This window comes from Oryx dammah, unplaced genomic scaffold (assembly GCF_014754425.2).
Source record: "Oryx dammah isolate SB20612 unplaced genomic scaffold, SCBI_Odam_1.1 HiC_scaffold_2, whole genome shotgun sequence".
In the NCBI taxonomy this organism is placed as follows: Eukaryota; Metazoa; Chordata; class Mammalia; order Artiodactyla; family Bovidae; genus Oryx; species Oryx dammah.
Window position 1 is genome coordinate 66390428 of NW_024070186.1, and position 16685 is coordinate 66407112.

Below are 16685 nucleotides of genomic sequence, written 5' to 3' on the forward strand. Positions count from 1 at the left end.
TGGTGTGAAGTGGTACCTCATTGTGGTTTTGATTTGCATTTCTCTAATAATGAGTGATGTTGAGCATCTTTTCATGTGTTTGTTAGCCATCCGTATGTCTTCTTTAGAGAAATGTCTAGTTCTTTGGCCCATTTTTGGATTGGGTCGTTTATTTTTCTGGAATTGAGCTGCAGGAGTTGCTTGTATATTTTTGAGATTAGTTGTTTGTCAGTTGCTTCATTTGCTATTATTTTCTCCCATTCGAAAGGCTGTCTTTTCACTTTGCTTATATTTTCCTTTGTTGTGCAGAAACTTTTAATTTTAATTAGGTCCCATTTGTTTATTTTTGCTTTTATTTCCAGAATTCTGGGAGGTGGATCACAGAGGATCCTGCTGTGGTTTATGTCTGAGAGTGTTTTGCCTATGTTCTCCTCTAGGAGTTTTATAGTTTCTGGTCTTACATTTAGATCTTTAATCCATTTTGAGTTTATCTTTGTGTGTGGTGTTAGAAAGTGATCTAGTTTCATTCTTTTACAAGTGGTTGACCAGTTTTCCCAGCACCACTTGTTAAAGAGATTGTCTTTACTCCATTATATATTCTTGCCTCCTTTGTCAAAGATAAGGTGTCCATAGGTGTGTGGATTTATATCTGGGCTTTCTATTTTGTTCCATTGATCTATATTTCTGTCTTTGTGCCAATACCATACTGTCTTGATGACTGTGGCTTTGTAGTAGAGCCTGAAGTCAGGCAAGTTGATTCCTCCAGTTCCATTCTTCTTTCTCAAGATTGCTTTGGCTATTCGTGGTTTTTTGTATTTCCATACAAATCTTGAAATTATTTGTTCTAGTTCTGTGAAAAATATCTCTGGTAGCTTGGTAGGGATTGCATTGAATTTGTAAATTGCTTTGTGTAGTATACTCATTTTCACTATATTGATTCTTCCAATCCATGAACATGGTATATTTCTCCATCTATTAGTGTCCTCTTTGATTTCTTTCATCAGTGTTTTATAGTTTTCTATATATAGGTCTTTAGTTTCTTTAGGTAGATATATTCCTAAGTATTTTATTCTTTTTGTTGCAATGGTGAATGGAATTGTTTCCTTAATTTCTTTTTCTACTTTCTCATTATTAGTGTATAGGAATGCAAGGGATTTCTGTGTGTTGATTTTATATCCTGCAACTTTACTATATTCATTAATTAGCTCTAGTAATTTTCTGGTAGAGTCTTTAGGGTTTTCTATGTGTAGGATCATGTCATCTGCAAACAGTGAGAGTTTTACTTCTTCTTTTCCAATTTGGATCCTTTTATTTCTTTTTCTGCTCTGATTGCTGTGGCTAAAACTTCCAGAACTATGTTGAATAGTAGTGGTGAAAGTGGGCACCCTTGTCTTGTTCCTGACTTTAGGGGAAATGCTTTCAATTTTTCACCATTGAGGATAATGTTTGCTGTGGGTTTGTCATATATAGCTTTTATTATGTTGAGGTATGTTCCTTCTATTCCTGTTTTCTGGAGAGTTTTTATCACAAATGGATGTTGAATTTTGTCAAAGGCCTTCTCTGCATCTATTGAGATAATCATATGGCTTTTATTTTTCAATTTGTTAATGTGGTGAATTACATTGATTGATTTGCAGATATTGAAGAATCCTTGCATCCCTGGGATAAAGCCCACACTCATCTGGAATTCCATCACTTCCACTAGCTTTGTTCATAGAGATGTTTCTGAAGGCCCACTTGACTTCACATCCAATATGTCTGGGTCTAGGTGAGTGATCACACCATCATGATTATCCGGTTCGTGAAGATCCTTTTTGTATAGTTCTGTGTATTCTTACCACCTCTTCTTAATATCTTCTTCTTCTGTTAGGTTCATACCATTTCTGTCCTTTTTGTGCCCATCTTTGCATGAAATGTTTCCTTGGTTTCTCTAATTTTCTTGAAGAGATCTCTAGTCTTTCCCATTCTATTGTTTTCCTCTATTTCTTTGCATTTTCACTTAGGAAGGCTCTCTTATCTCTCCTTACTATACTTTGGGTCTCTGCTTTCAGATGGGTTTATCTTCCCATTTCTCTTTTGCCTTTTAGTTCTCTTTTTTTCTCAGCTATTTGTAAGTCCTCCTCAGACAACTATTTTGCCTTTTTGCATTTCTTTTACTTTGGGATGGTTTTGATCACTAGCTCTGGTACAATGTTACAAACCTCCATCGATAGTTCTTCAGGCACTCTGTCCACCAGATCTAATGCTGTGAATCTCTTGTCACCTCCACTGTATAATCACAAGGTATTTGATTTAGGTCATATCTGAATGGCCTAGTGGTTTTCCCTATTTTCTTCAATTTAAGTCTGGTTTTTGCAAGAAGGAGTTCATGTCTGAGCCACAGTTGGCTCCTAGTCTTGTTTTTGCTGACTGTATGGAGCTTCTCCATATTCGATGCATAGAATATAATCAACATGATTTTGGTGTTGACCCCCTGGTGGTGTCCATGTGTAGAGCCATCTCTTGTGCTGTTGGAAGACATTGTTTGCTGTGACCAGTGCATTCTCTTGGCAAAACTGTTAGCTTTTGTCCTGCTTCATTTTATTCTCTAAAGCCAATCTTTCCTGTTACTCCAGCTATCTCAGGCTTAAGTATATACATATCCCCCCTCTCCTGAACCTCCCTCCCATCCCCATTGCTTTCCCACACCCCCAGGTCATCACAGAGCAGCAGTTGGGGTTGGGCTCCCTGTTTTCAGTAGCAGCTTCCCACATGGTAATGTGGGTATGTCAATGCTACTCTCCCAGTTCCTCCCATACTCTCCTTCCCCTGCTCTCTCCGACAAGTCAGTACTCTAGTCTGTGTTCCTATTGTGCTGTGCTTAGTTGCTCAGTCAGGTCCGACTCTTTGCAACCCCATGGACTGTAGCCCACCAGGTTCCTCTGTCCAAGGGGATTCTCCAGGCCAGAATATGAAAGGGGGTTGCCATGCCCTCTTCCAGGGGATCTTCCCAACCCTGATAGAACCCAGATCTCCAGCATTGCATGGATTCTTTTTTTTTTTTTTCCTCTATTCATCTGTATCTCTTTTGCTGTCTCGCATACAGGGTTATCATTACCATCTTTCTGAATTCCATATATATGTGTTAGTATACTGTATTGGTGTTTTTCTTTCTGGCTTCCTTCATTCTGGATTCTTCACCATGTGAGCCACCAGGGAAGCCCTTGTTTCTATTCCTGCCCCACAAATAGATTCATCAGTACTACACTATGTTTGTTAAGAAGGATTCTGAGGATCTATCTGAACTGAGAATAAAAGAGTGATTATATCTGATTTTTACTAATCATAATGACCATAGGAGTGATAGCAAATATGTTACTGAGATGGTGTGTCAATTATAGGACCATTCTTCTAGCTCCAATTTTCTCTAAAGTCTTAGCAAAAGAAACCTTTAAAGGAAACCTCCTATATTTCTATTTTAACATCTGAAGGTGTACAAAAGAAGTGGTTGCTTGTTGATAATTGCTTCCCTCTTTGTTATAACATGAAAAGAAGAAATGGGAGGATCCATGGAGTTAGGATGGAGGTGGTAGAAATGGAGGGTGATTAAAAACAACCAGTGTGTTTACTAGGGAGGTAGATTCTGAATCAGAGATTCCTGGCTGCTGCTGCAGACCACACTCAGAGCGACTGCTTTGCTTTAGTTACTGGGAAAAAATATGATGGGTATTTTGGAAAGATTCTTTAATATAAAACTTTGTTTTTTCTTTGTGACTTATAATAGTGATTTATTGAGAAAATGTACTCTTTCCTCAATGACAAATGCAGTCCAAGCTTCAAGTTTATAATACTTTTTAAATAACTGTGAAATCAATGAGTCTTTCTTCATCAAAATGAAATCACGGATGTACATTAAATAATTGTTTAAACAGGAAAGGAAAGAAAATCAAAATGGTTCTATTATTTCCCTGTTGAAAAGGCTTTTGTAATCAGTACAAGTCTTTCAATGGTGGCTTCTTTAATCATTTGGTTGGTATAAAACCGTAAGTGACATGCCCTCGAAATCAACAAGAGAAGCCAGGAAATCAATATTAAGTTCACTGTAAGAATATGACGAATTTGCTCTATTGTCTGGTCTCATTATATTCTTTGTCACAAAAATGAGTTATCACAGAATTATAATGTCTAGTATGTTCTTTATAATACATTCTTATTCACATGACAAGAATTACGACAAGAGGAGAAAACGGACAAAATTAATCCACCCTCATGATAGAAAATATTGCATCAAATTAACTTGTGACAGGCAGGTATTTTTGTGAAGGCATTTATTGACGGCATCTGTCATACTGGTCTACCTACATCAGTTCTTTATGTGTTCCATCAAAGATCTATCATAAGTGGATCCTGGAAAAAACATCTGAAAATGGTCTAGATGTAAAGAAAAGAAACAAAGGTCATTTTGTACATGATCACTGGAGGAAATCCCTAGCTAAATCAATAACTTGGACTATACAGCACTTCTCTGGAACAAACGCCATCCTACTTTATCCTTTGTTTGAGAACTTCCTACTTCTGGGTTTGACAGGAAAAGTTCATTTGCAAATTATGTATTAGGGAAAGGAAAGGAATAGAAAGATTTCAAACAATAAATTCCTTAAGGTACATTTGCTTTCTTCTTTGTATCTGGGTAGTAACCAACATAGAATAATCTCACAATAGTAGATATAGTATGTAATGTTTAACCAAATCAAATTAGTTGAATTGAATGTGAAAATGCAATGTGGTTCATTCTAGGCAAGAGGGAAGTGATGCTGAGGATCAATGACAATAGATGACTGTAATTTATATTTGTCCATATATGAATACCTTTGACAAAGGTAGCCTGGAATGAATGATGTAGAGATTTTTCAAAAGCAAAACATGTAATGATGTGTGATGAAGCAGAGAGATCACCAGCATAGACCAAATAATTATCTTCAAAAAAATTATTTTCTTGAGAAGCATTTACTCTGGAGATTCACTAAACCCTAGGTTCTGGCCCATGGCACTATAAATTCAGAAGCTCATGCATGCTTTCCATACAGGAAAGTTCTCCAAGACTTGTGTGTCAAACCAGGAGACCAATTTTATTATCTGTTTTGCTTAAAATGACTACTGTATTGAACCCATTCATTTTCAATGGTCCATGAAAAAAGATAACATATACTTTTTTAAGGTACCCAGAAAACTAAATGGAAAAAATGTTCCTCTTGTCATGAAGAAGAGAAAAATCTATTTCCACATTTTTGTGTGGGGGAAGTCACACCTCTAAAGAGAAGTATGGCAACTTCCTCATCACGCCCCTATTAACTCTCATTTGGGTTTGGATATAAGATAGATGAATGAGAAAAGACACACATGAAGCTAACCAGATCCCCAGTGACTACAACTGCAGACCCAGCAGAATATAAGCTCCTCAAGCAGAGTTCTTATTGACCGAAGCTTAAAATATCTTTGTTGATCTTCCTCAGTCAGAAAATGCAAGTTAGTGTGGTATTGTATCAATGTTTTCATGTCAGATTATATACTCATTAGATTTTCTTCTAAGATGAACACAAGTAGCATTCAGCTCAAGTGTCATTTCTGTAGGAAGTTATGAAACAGGTATGACAAATTTATTATACAAGCAGTAAACAGCAGATTTTGAAAGTACACAAGTTGCAATTCAATCCTGGTTTTTAGAGTCATTCTAATGTCATTAAAACACACAAATAAGACATCTACTCTTCCCAGTAAATGTAACCAATGGGCATTTACCATTATAATTACCTGTTTCTTATGGAGAACACACACACTAATTACCTGACTTAAATTTAGAATAAAAATTTGGGGGTTAGAATCATTATTCTGAAGACTGTTATCTTTGCTTAAATGGAAAACTGTAATGAACTAATCAAATGAAATTGAATTTAAGTGCTTTGGGAATTGCTTAATATTTTTAACCAGTAGAACAATCTATCTTCTAAAGAAACTGGCATATTCATGTAAACAATTAACTTTTGGAGACTGACTTATTACAGAGGCATATGCTCTATTAAAGTAATTTAAGATTACCTTTCACATTAAAACAAAAGAACAGCATCTTGTAAATATGTGACTCACTTATCCAAATCATTATCTTAGTACAATATGAGAAATTTAGTAATATTTCATCACCAAAAATAATAAAGCAGGTCTCAGCAGTTATTTCAAATGTAGTAAATGTAATAAAGCCCATTTTAGCAATTTGACACTAAGAAAACTTAATTTCAAGTTAGAAAATTAGGTGGATTCACACACATTACATATAGGCCTACCATAATGAAACACTACATGTCTAAGGGAAAAAGAATGCATTAGTTAAATTCTTGAATTTTAAATATTCTATAACCATACAAATGTTGATCTTCTCCATCATTCTGACCTCCACAGATCTGCGGTGCTCATCTAAGGAAATAATGTGGGATGCCACTATGACTTGCTATACTTCTAAATTTTCTGTTTTGATAATCCTTTGCATATCTTGAAACATAGGACTATTGTGTCATTGGCAATTACTTTAATAGAATACAAGTAAATCATTTGCACATTGCTGTTGTTTCTAAAATTATTCAGAATCTTTGGTTTTAGCTAAGAATGGTAGGGCTTATCCTATTTATTTTGGGATAACGCATGTCAGTTAATGATTTCTCCTTCCCCTACACCCACTTGCTGCCAGGCAGACACATCTTTAAACTTGTCCTGAACCCAATTCCACAGTTAGAGTGGTTGACTGCCTTCTTCCTTATGCATCTCTATGCCACACAGTCTTCCTTACACATCTCCAATGGTCCTGGGACATTCTTAATGAAGAACCAAGGATTATTAGTTTTTCAATATAGAATTCCCTCACAAAATCCCAGGGACAGAGGAGCCTGGTAGGCTGCCGTTTATGGGGTCACACAGAGTCGGACACGACTGACGTGACTTAGCAGCAGCAGCAGTACATTATGAGTATCCAGGACTTAGTTAGACTTGACTAGGGTTGAGGTAGGTCACAATCTCCTGGCCTCTCCTGTTTCTGCCCAGTCTCTTTCTTCCATCATCTCTCATCCCTCCCTCCTCCTCCTCAGGAGCAACAAGCATACCCTCCCTCTTACCCAGCAGGGTAGCTCCACCACATCAAGTTCCCTTCATTCTCAGGTGTCACCTTCTATCCAGAGAAATAATCATGTTACCAAACGCTCATAGGTTCTTCCCTCTTAAGAGGAATCCTGTTGAGACTTAATCTCATTAACTTTCTATCATCCATACCCCCATGCACACAAATGATTTTCCTTAAATGTTTATTGAATGAACACTTAGGAGCTCCCAAAAAGCTGCTGAGTTCTAAGTGCAAGAGTCATGATATTAATTTGCTGTTATAGTGTTAACCGGTCAGGCATGTCTGACTCTTTGCAACTCCACAGGCTGTAGCCCACCAGGCTCCTCTGTCCATGGAATTCTCCAGGCAAGAATACTGGAGTATATCGCCATTCCCTTCTCCAGAGGGAGGATCTTCCTGACCCACAGATCAAACCCTGGTCTCCTGTATTGCAGGTGTGTTCTTTACCATCAGAGCCATCAGGGAACCCCATACTGGTTATGCAACCTGGTAAAATAACAAAGCCCTCAGACTCTCATTCTCTTCATTTAGAAAATGAGAATGATAAAGTATAGTTGCCTTAAACCGAAATAGGTTGAGAGAGAGAAGTGAGAGAAAGAGAAAAAAATAACAGTTCAAGTAAAGCAAGAATTCTATCCACCATTTTACTCTTTGAAATTATGCCCACAGGCAATAGTGTGAAATCTATATTGAACTCAATGATGGATGTAGGTTAAATCCATGGAAAGAATGGGGAAATGATTCCAAGGGTCTCTTGGCCTTTGACAAATGAAACATTGTTCAGGTGGCCTAACGTTGTTATGATGACATATCTTCTCAAGAAAAATATTGAAAAATTAATAGGCAATCACTGAGAAACACTGACTAATGTGAAATTATAAGAACTGATAAAAATCTTCTCTACGTAATTATGATGATAACAAGGAAGAGGATAGTTTGCTGAGTAAAATAGTTTGTTTTTTTAATTTGTTGAAGTATCTTTAGCAGGGAAATACTGAATGATTTAATTTCTGAATGTAATCTCTACTGAATTCAAAAACATTATCATAGGCTTTATACATGTATTATTTGCATTAATGATAGATTCATCATAATAGAATTTAACTATACTGGGTCTACTAACATAACTTTTTATTATGTTTATGTACAAATCTCCACGAGTAATTCTAAAGACTCATAGAGCCAGAAAAATACATAAGGTCTTCTAGTCTCATCCCTTCATTTCCAGCTAAGGAAATTGAGATATAGTTGCATTGCATTGCCCTATATGTGAATAGGAATTCAAAACTCTTGATTGCTAGAGATTCGTGATTCTTTTTCATTCTCTTCCATCAGTGATTCTCAGCACTAGTTTACACATTAGAATCAACTAGGAAGTATTTTTAACATGGCTGTGCATATGTGTCATCCTAGAGATTCTAAGTGAATTGGTCTAGGATGGGCTCTGTCATCTACATTTGCTCTAAAGTTCTGCAAGCCATTCAAATATATAGTCAGAGTTGAGAACCCATTTTGTATGTAGTGCTATTTACATGCTAAATAGCTTTCTGGAGGCAGAAGGCAGGGAAAGAAGAAACTACATTATAATGAAGTTTATCCTACTGCCCCCTCTGGAGACCATACTTGAAGTCTGACTCATAATTCACTGATTCTCAGGCCATGCTCTCACTGGCCTCTAATCAAAATGTGCTGTTACTAATATCAAATACTCAATTCCTTCTCTTAATTCAGAAAACAATTTTAAGCTAATGAAATAGAATGCTCTGGATTTAAAGTTTTTATCCTATAACTATTTCTATATCTGACAGATGTTAGAGATTATGCTAAAGTATGGCATATGATGGTATCTAAGAAAAACTTTTCTATTTATTTGCTTTAAATTTAGTGTGGCAATATTTTATAATTTTGCTAGTTGCTCAATAAGCACCATGGATTCCATATCTATTATCTTCTAAACAACATAGAAAGCACAACCTAAATTTCTTAATCTGTACCCTAACTGATTTCTGTTTCCAACCCCAGAAAGGTTTTAGTCCCTTTGACTAAAACAATCTTAAAAATAGTAGATACTAAAACCAAAATACATATTGGATTGACTTTACCTTTTCTGATATAATTTTCAAATAATCTGTTGTTGAGATATTTACATTTTTCTATTCACAATTTTCTCAACTTTTTCTCATTCACTTTATCTTCTCTCTGAAAATCCTAGTTGAGCAAAATTCAAAAAATAAATTAGAGTGACTAGATAACAAAAAAGCCTGTACAAAGCTCTGGAATTAAAAGTGAAATGGCTGGCTTAGTGAATAAAAAGCAGATGTTAAGTATAGTGCATAAAAGGAGAGAGGATATGAGTACTAAGAAATGAGACATCCAACCACCAGCCTACCGTCAAGATCGGATGATATCCTATGTCACCATGGGGCTTCCTGCTTATCTGGCTAGGTCTTCCCATGCTAAACACTGCCCTGATCATCTCTAAAGCTACTGATTTGGGGCTATAAACTTCCTGATCAACACCAACTGCCAAATTACAAAGTCCTAAAAATACCACTTTAAAATTTTTGTTCAAAAAATTATATAACCCTCCATTGCTGAGTTTTAAAGTCCTACAGACTAACCTCAATCTATCCTTCACTTCCTCATTTTCACTGGGGAGGGAAATGAAGCCAAAATCATAGAGTAGTAAATAGCAGTAAATATTCTCTGTCCAGTTTCCTAATTTAAACTATGCCTATCTCACACTTCTAGAGATTTTTATTAAAGGGGCAATGTTGTGGTTATGCTGCCATTTGAACTGGACTTGGCAGTTATTAGAGCTGAAAAAATGAAAAAAGAGAGGAAAAACACTGAGCTAAAAATGATAATCATTTTGTCCACCTGGCAACCCTAGTGTTCTGGGGAGTATGTCCCTGCCCCACCCTACAGGGCTGTAATTACTATGAACATAGTATGTTATTAGTCATGATCCTGTCATCCTGGCAACAGATCACTGATCCAAATTGAACCAACAGAACCTTTCCCAGTATACATGGACTTGTGACCCAGTAAGTGGAGTAGTCTTTGGCTGTATTTCCCGCAATGAAGACAGCATCTAGAGCAGGAATGAAGAATGATATGAATAAACAGAGAAAAGCAATGATGAGAGGCAGAGGGATTTCTGAAGGTGTGTAAGTCAAGGACTCATGTATGTGGCCTGACTGCTTAGTGATGCTTCCCACGGCCTTGTTGTTCTATGAAATGGCCCTGAATATTTTGAATAATTCCCATCTTTTGCTTAAGTGAGTCCATTTGAGATGTTACCACTTGAAATCCAAGCAATACTAACATACACATGCTTTGAGAAATGAGCTGTTGCAACTGGCAGATCAGATTGAGTCTGGTAAAATGGGAGACCAGTGAGGACTCCAAGATCCTGAGCTGAGCAGATGGCAGTCCTTGTTCCTTAGCAGCAAAGCAGTTGGTTCAGCCCTCAGTGATTGTCTTTTGAGTGCAGACTATGTGCTCACAATATCCAGAGCAAGTAAGGACAAGAGACCCAGATTTAAGGGAACTGGAGAATGTTGGCTAACTTTTATAAACTGAAGTATGGTGTTAGGAAAGAAAGAAAAAAAAAAAAAAACCAACTATTTGAAAGCAGTCCAGAATACCTAGAGGAGGAATCAAAGTTTAAGAGAAATGCTTGCTATCTACATCCGTGAGATCAATGACTATCAGATAACCATATATTTTTTATAAATAAGAGAAGAAAATAGATCTCCCACCCAGAAGGCAGGGGACTGTAAATACTAGAAATGGGAAGATAAATGGCAGATAAGAGCCAGGGGACTCTGGGGAGCCCGATCCTCCTTGGGTCTATAAGAGCACGACCCTCTATAACTCCCGTCTGACAAAGACAATGCTGCTTCTACTTGGAAAGCAGTATTGGAGCAGCAGCCAACTTTCTAGGTATATTAAACCTGCCCAGCCTCCTCTTCTGCATCTATTCATGTTTCATTGCATTCTAAGTTGCAGAGAAAGAACTCCCAGGGACAATGTTTAAGAAACAGAAGTCAAAGGGCCCAAAGAGCCTGGACTTGACTTTCAAGGACAGACAGGATTTCTGCAGACCAAAAGAGGTGCCTAGAGAGGGTAATCAAGTCAAAGGATGAAGATATCCAGCTTTTGTAGGAGGAAGAATTATAGTCCAATGTAGCTGAGCAAGACACAGGGGACCATAGAAAATCAAGATTATCAACAACATCCTGGGGTCTCAAGTACTTTTCAGAGGCTACTCAGAGAGCTCCTTTATTTATTGCTGACTTCTTAACCTCCTTTCTTGTAGATACAGTTAATGGAATACTGACTGTTAGATAAGTAGAGAGCTGCTATAATTCATCTCAGCATACTTCCGGTTTCCGTTAAAATCAATCTCCAAATTCTTATTGGTAAAACATATTTACTACAAAAAAGCCTTGCAATGCAGGGTTTTTCTTAATTATACTATATAGAAATATGGTTGTCTCCATCTCTCCTTCTACAACCCATTTGTGCCAACACTAACAAACACAATAATGAGTGTATTTAATTTCACTACAATTAGAAAAAGTATCTTAAAAATATATTTAAATGACCATCATTGAACTTGCTCAAAAAGCAAGGGTCAACAGTACCCTGAATATATATGTATATTGCTCTGTTGTTTCACTGTGGTGGCAAATAGTCTAATGTGCCTATTTAAATTAAAATTTCATTTCACAGACACATTAACCATATATCAAGTGCCTAATTGCTACATGTGGCTAGCTGTTACTATATTAGACAGCATGACACAGAATATTTCTATCATCAAAAATGTTCAACTGAACAGCACTGGTTTGCACATCAATTATTTAGGATGACCTAGAAACTGTAGTTTGAGTGAACTCCGGGAGATGGTGATGGACAGGGAGGCCTGGCGTGCTGCGATTCATGGGGTCTCAAAGAGTCAGATACAACTGAGCAACTGAACTGAATTGAGCAACTGTAAGGCTCAATAAAGTGGTTCCAAATCTTGTGCAATAAGCAAATAGGCTCCTCCAGCTTTTGAGGGGGACAGGAAGAAAAAACAACAACATCCTGTAAACCAATAATCCTTCAATAAAAAATAAGTTAATTTTAAAGAAAAGAAAAAAAAAAGAGGAATTAAGCTACAGGAAAAACATCATAAAGGAACAGTAAGACTGACACTAAAAGTAGTTAAACAAGGTCAGGACCAGCTTGATGCTGGTTTGACATTTCAGTAGTGTTTTCAACCTTCCTATCAGTCTTTTCTCAGCTAGAGTTCTTTCAGATTTAGTTGTTGTTCTAAAAATCTCCTTTGGGATCCCTTTCTTATTTTTTTAAGTCACTGGAAAAGAATCAAACATCAAGATACAGCATGTCCAACAGTCATAAGAGGCTTGAACCAAAAGTCAGATCCAACGATGAACAATCATTTCTTTTTACAAACGTCTAAACAAAACCAAGCCCAACGCAATGACAGCAAAGTCTCATAAGCAACCCTGTGGGGCAGTAGAGGGGAAGGGATATGGGACCACCAGCAACCAGGCACTGAGAATACCATTCGTGCTTAGGGTACCTCCACATACTAACCGAGCATTTGTCTCTGCCCTTAGAATAATTGCTTTCCAATGAACAGGAAATTTCCTCAGACTTTCTTTGAGATTTTGAACACATATCAGAGATGGAAACTGCAAACACTTGAGCGGCCATTACTTGACTCTCCTTTTCACCTCCCGCCTGACTACTGGTTCACTCATGCTTCTCTACGTGGTGTCACTGGGATCCAAACATTATAATGAGCCAACGTTTTCCTTTCTAACATAGTCGAAAGCTTAACATAGGCAAAATAAAATGTCTTAGAGACATATCTAAAGTCTTAGAGAAATAATATCTAATGTCTTAGAGAAATAATATCTACATCCATAATCACTGCTCTCCCCCAGAAGCTATGTCTTTAGTTTTGCTTAACCTCAACTTTTTAATATGACAGTACGACCAAGAGATTGCAACATCATCATGTATTTGATTAAAGATGCAGCCCCTTTATAGCACATTTCCAGTAAGATAAAATATTCAGTAGCATGATTTCTAGACAATAAATTTTCCACAGTATAACTTATAGCTGGCTCATCAGCCACAAAAGCTGAATAATAATCAAAGTTAACCTCCATATTTCTAAAAGGAAGACACTGGTGCTTCCAATTGTAATTCTTGGTCTGACATTGGTTAAAGAGGTGTTAATAGCCCACATTTTACAGTGCCATCAATATTGCAAATAAATGCACAACACAATGAAAATATTTATGTATGGTACTATCCAGAAAGATATAGTTAGGAAAAATATGGTGAAGTGTAAGTAACCTTGACAAATTAGGCTTCATTGAAATACTTTCTAGGCCTTGTCCAGAAACATAAATAATCCACAGAGCCCAGCACCAAATACAAATGAAGAACATTTGTTATTAAACCATCCCTCTTTTTTTTGGCCAGAGCATTATTCTTCCATAATGAAACGCATTGTGAACCACTTTCTGTGATCTCCTGTGTCATTACCTGCAAGTTATGAAATCTCTAATTTATCTTTATGCAATGAACCACATCCAAGGATGGTGGATGCATGTATTTGTGTGTGTGTGTGTGTGTGTGTGTGAGCTGTTCATAGGTCTCTTGCAACACTGAGTCATCATCGGGTCATACATGACAAATTATTGTTTGGAACATTAATGGCACCTAGGAACTCTTAATACAAACTGACCAATCCATTAGTAAAACATATATGACATATGTCCTTTATCAAAGGGTCGAAATTATTCCCATCAGCGGAGATTTAAATTCCATTTTCAAAGTTAAAGAGACACAGTTTATTCTTTAAGCAAGTAAGTGAGAGAATGGATAGATAGGACAGGAATCAATGAACTTGGACCTTGTCCTAAAGCCCTCTCATTAAAAACCAGAATGCTCTATTCAGCTGAATCGACTTTAAAAAAAAAAAAAGGATATGAATAGTTTGACCTGACTAACATCTGAAAAGGCAATTGATTTGTTTAAATAATAGCTGACATTCCAATCTTTTTAATTTGTAACTATTAGTTCACATAGCTGAATTATTTTATCCTTCAATCTGCTATTAAATTATGTATATATACATATATATATATATACACACATATATATATATATATATATCCAAAGTAACTGTGAATATCTTCAATGAAGTAGGGAAAAAGCTCAGTTATAAAGAATGAGGGGAAGTGTGGGATGAAAGAGAGGTAACATGTAAAAATAGAAAAAGATGACAGGGAGACAAGCCTGAAAAATCATGTGATCTAAAATATGAACTCATCCACACAGCAATCTGTGAGGGAAAGAGAAGAGAGATAATTACCTTTTTTAGACACTGCATGAGACATTGGAATAGAGTCAAAAATACACTTGAGTTTGAATTCCAGCTTTGCCTATTATTAGCTGCGTGTCCTTGCTCAGGTTATGAAACCTCATGGAGAATCATTTCTCTCAATGATAAGGGAGATAAAGTAATAATCCTGTAAGGACATCTTGAGGATTAAATGAGGCAAACTGTGTCTGAGGCAACAGTCTCTGGCACCTGGCAAGAACTCCATAAATGTTAGTTTCCATTCCCACTTAACAGCTGGGGTGACATGTCTTCTTACGCTGCTATGTGAAAATGTCTCTAGGATCTGTTCTTGGGAGTACAACCACTGGGTCATTATGTGGGTGTTCCTGATACTTAATCTGATTCAGGGCTGCTTTCCAGGGTGGTCTGCACCAGACTCCACACTCATAACCAGTGCAAAGCATTCCTGGCCCCACACACTGCTCAGGGTTTGAATTACTTAATCTGCATGATAACTCTAATGAAAAACAACATGCTCTTCTCTCCAACTTGTAAGTAAGAAAATTAGGACATAGTGACATAAATAACCTGCCTAGTTTCACAGCTAGTGGTGGTGGAGATAGAGACAAATCCAGGTGGTCTGTTTTTGAAGATCTTTTCACTGTTAAATTTGATGTAAAGCCATTCCTCTCCTTGGCCCTGGATAGGATGGGTAGCCTGAACCACAGATTCTGACTCATAACCTCTCCAACTCTTTCTACCTCACACTTTCTAAACAGAAATTAGTATATTAGTTGTGCAGGGAATAACAGTCCAAGAGATCCTGAGAAAAAACTCCATGATTCTTGATTAGGCACGAATTTTAAATAAAGAGGATATATATTCAACTCAACTTGAACACACTCTGTGAGCATACACATTTGCCAGGTGCTTTCTAGATGAAATACTGTATAGAAATCCAGTTAAGAATTCTTAGACATCAGGAAAGTATGTAAGCATGTATTTAGTCATTTCCTTTCACCCCCAAAAGTGCTGCTAACACTTTCTCCCTTCTTTGCAGATAGGACTCTGGTTCTTAAAGTTAGTAAGTCAAGGACAGTTGGCATTTTGGGAGGTTCCAAGCAGTGGCAGATGAGGGGGCAAGTAATAGAGCCAGCCCCCTCCTTGCTCACCCTGCTCTCCTCTCTGCGCCATCAGTGAAAGAATGCATTGCCTATAGAGAAATGTAAAACAATAATAAAATCAATTTTAAAGAAAGTTAGACTTCTTTTCAGTGTCACAATGCACTGGCCATTTTAAACACTATCAGTGATAAAATATTCATCCTCACTTATTGGAGTGAACCTACCTTTATGTCACTTGCTCTAAGGAATTGCTACACTTCAAAGGTGTAAGCTACAATTTGACCTTGGAGAGCCCTATCTTAGACCTTTTTCACCACTTTAACGAATTGTGTTCTGCTCTTTCAAACCCATTGTCTGCGGCTTGCCAGACTTCTCTGTCCATGGAATTTTCCAGGCAAGAATACTGAAGTGGATAGCCATTCCCTTCTCCAGGGGATCTTCCCAACCTGGGGAAAGGTCCCAGGTCCTCCACACTGCAGGCAGATTCTTTATGGTCCAAGCCACCAGGGAAGCCCTAACACCAACTCAATGAATAGTATTAGTCATTAATAGCACAAGCATTTATCTACTGTTCTTGGACAATATCTCAGTTAAAGAAGAAATGTTAATATATTCTGTTTTATAATGTAAAAGCTAACTTCTTGGGGGAAAGTATGCAATTCTACGGAGATTATTTTGTCAACTGTTTCTGCTACCTTGGTTTGGTATGAGATTTAAAAAGACAATAGAGAAAGAAGATTCTCCAGTAGTGGAGGGATATGCTGCTACTTCCAGGCCTTGGTAAAATGCTGGTACAGAGCATAGAAGATCGGCTTTACAAACTGGTGTCAAATGCCTGGTTTTTACATTTCCTACTCCATGCTAAAGGAGAGTTTTGTCAAAATACTGCAGCCTCATACTATCAATAGTTATCTTTTCAGGAGTTATAGGAGGGATCCCTGTCTACATAGAGGAAGAGAGGGATGGATAAGTACATTCAGAAGCCTGGAATAGCAACTATGAGGTGGCAAAAGTTTAGCACACAGAAATATGAAGTCAAGTATCTAGGAACAAGAATGGA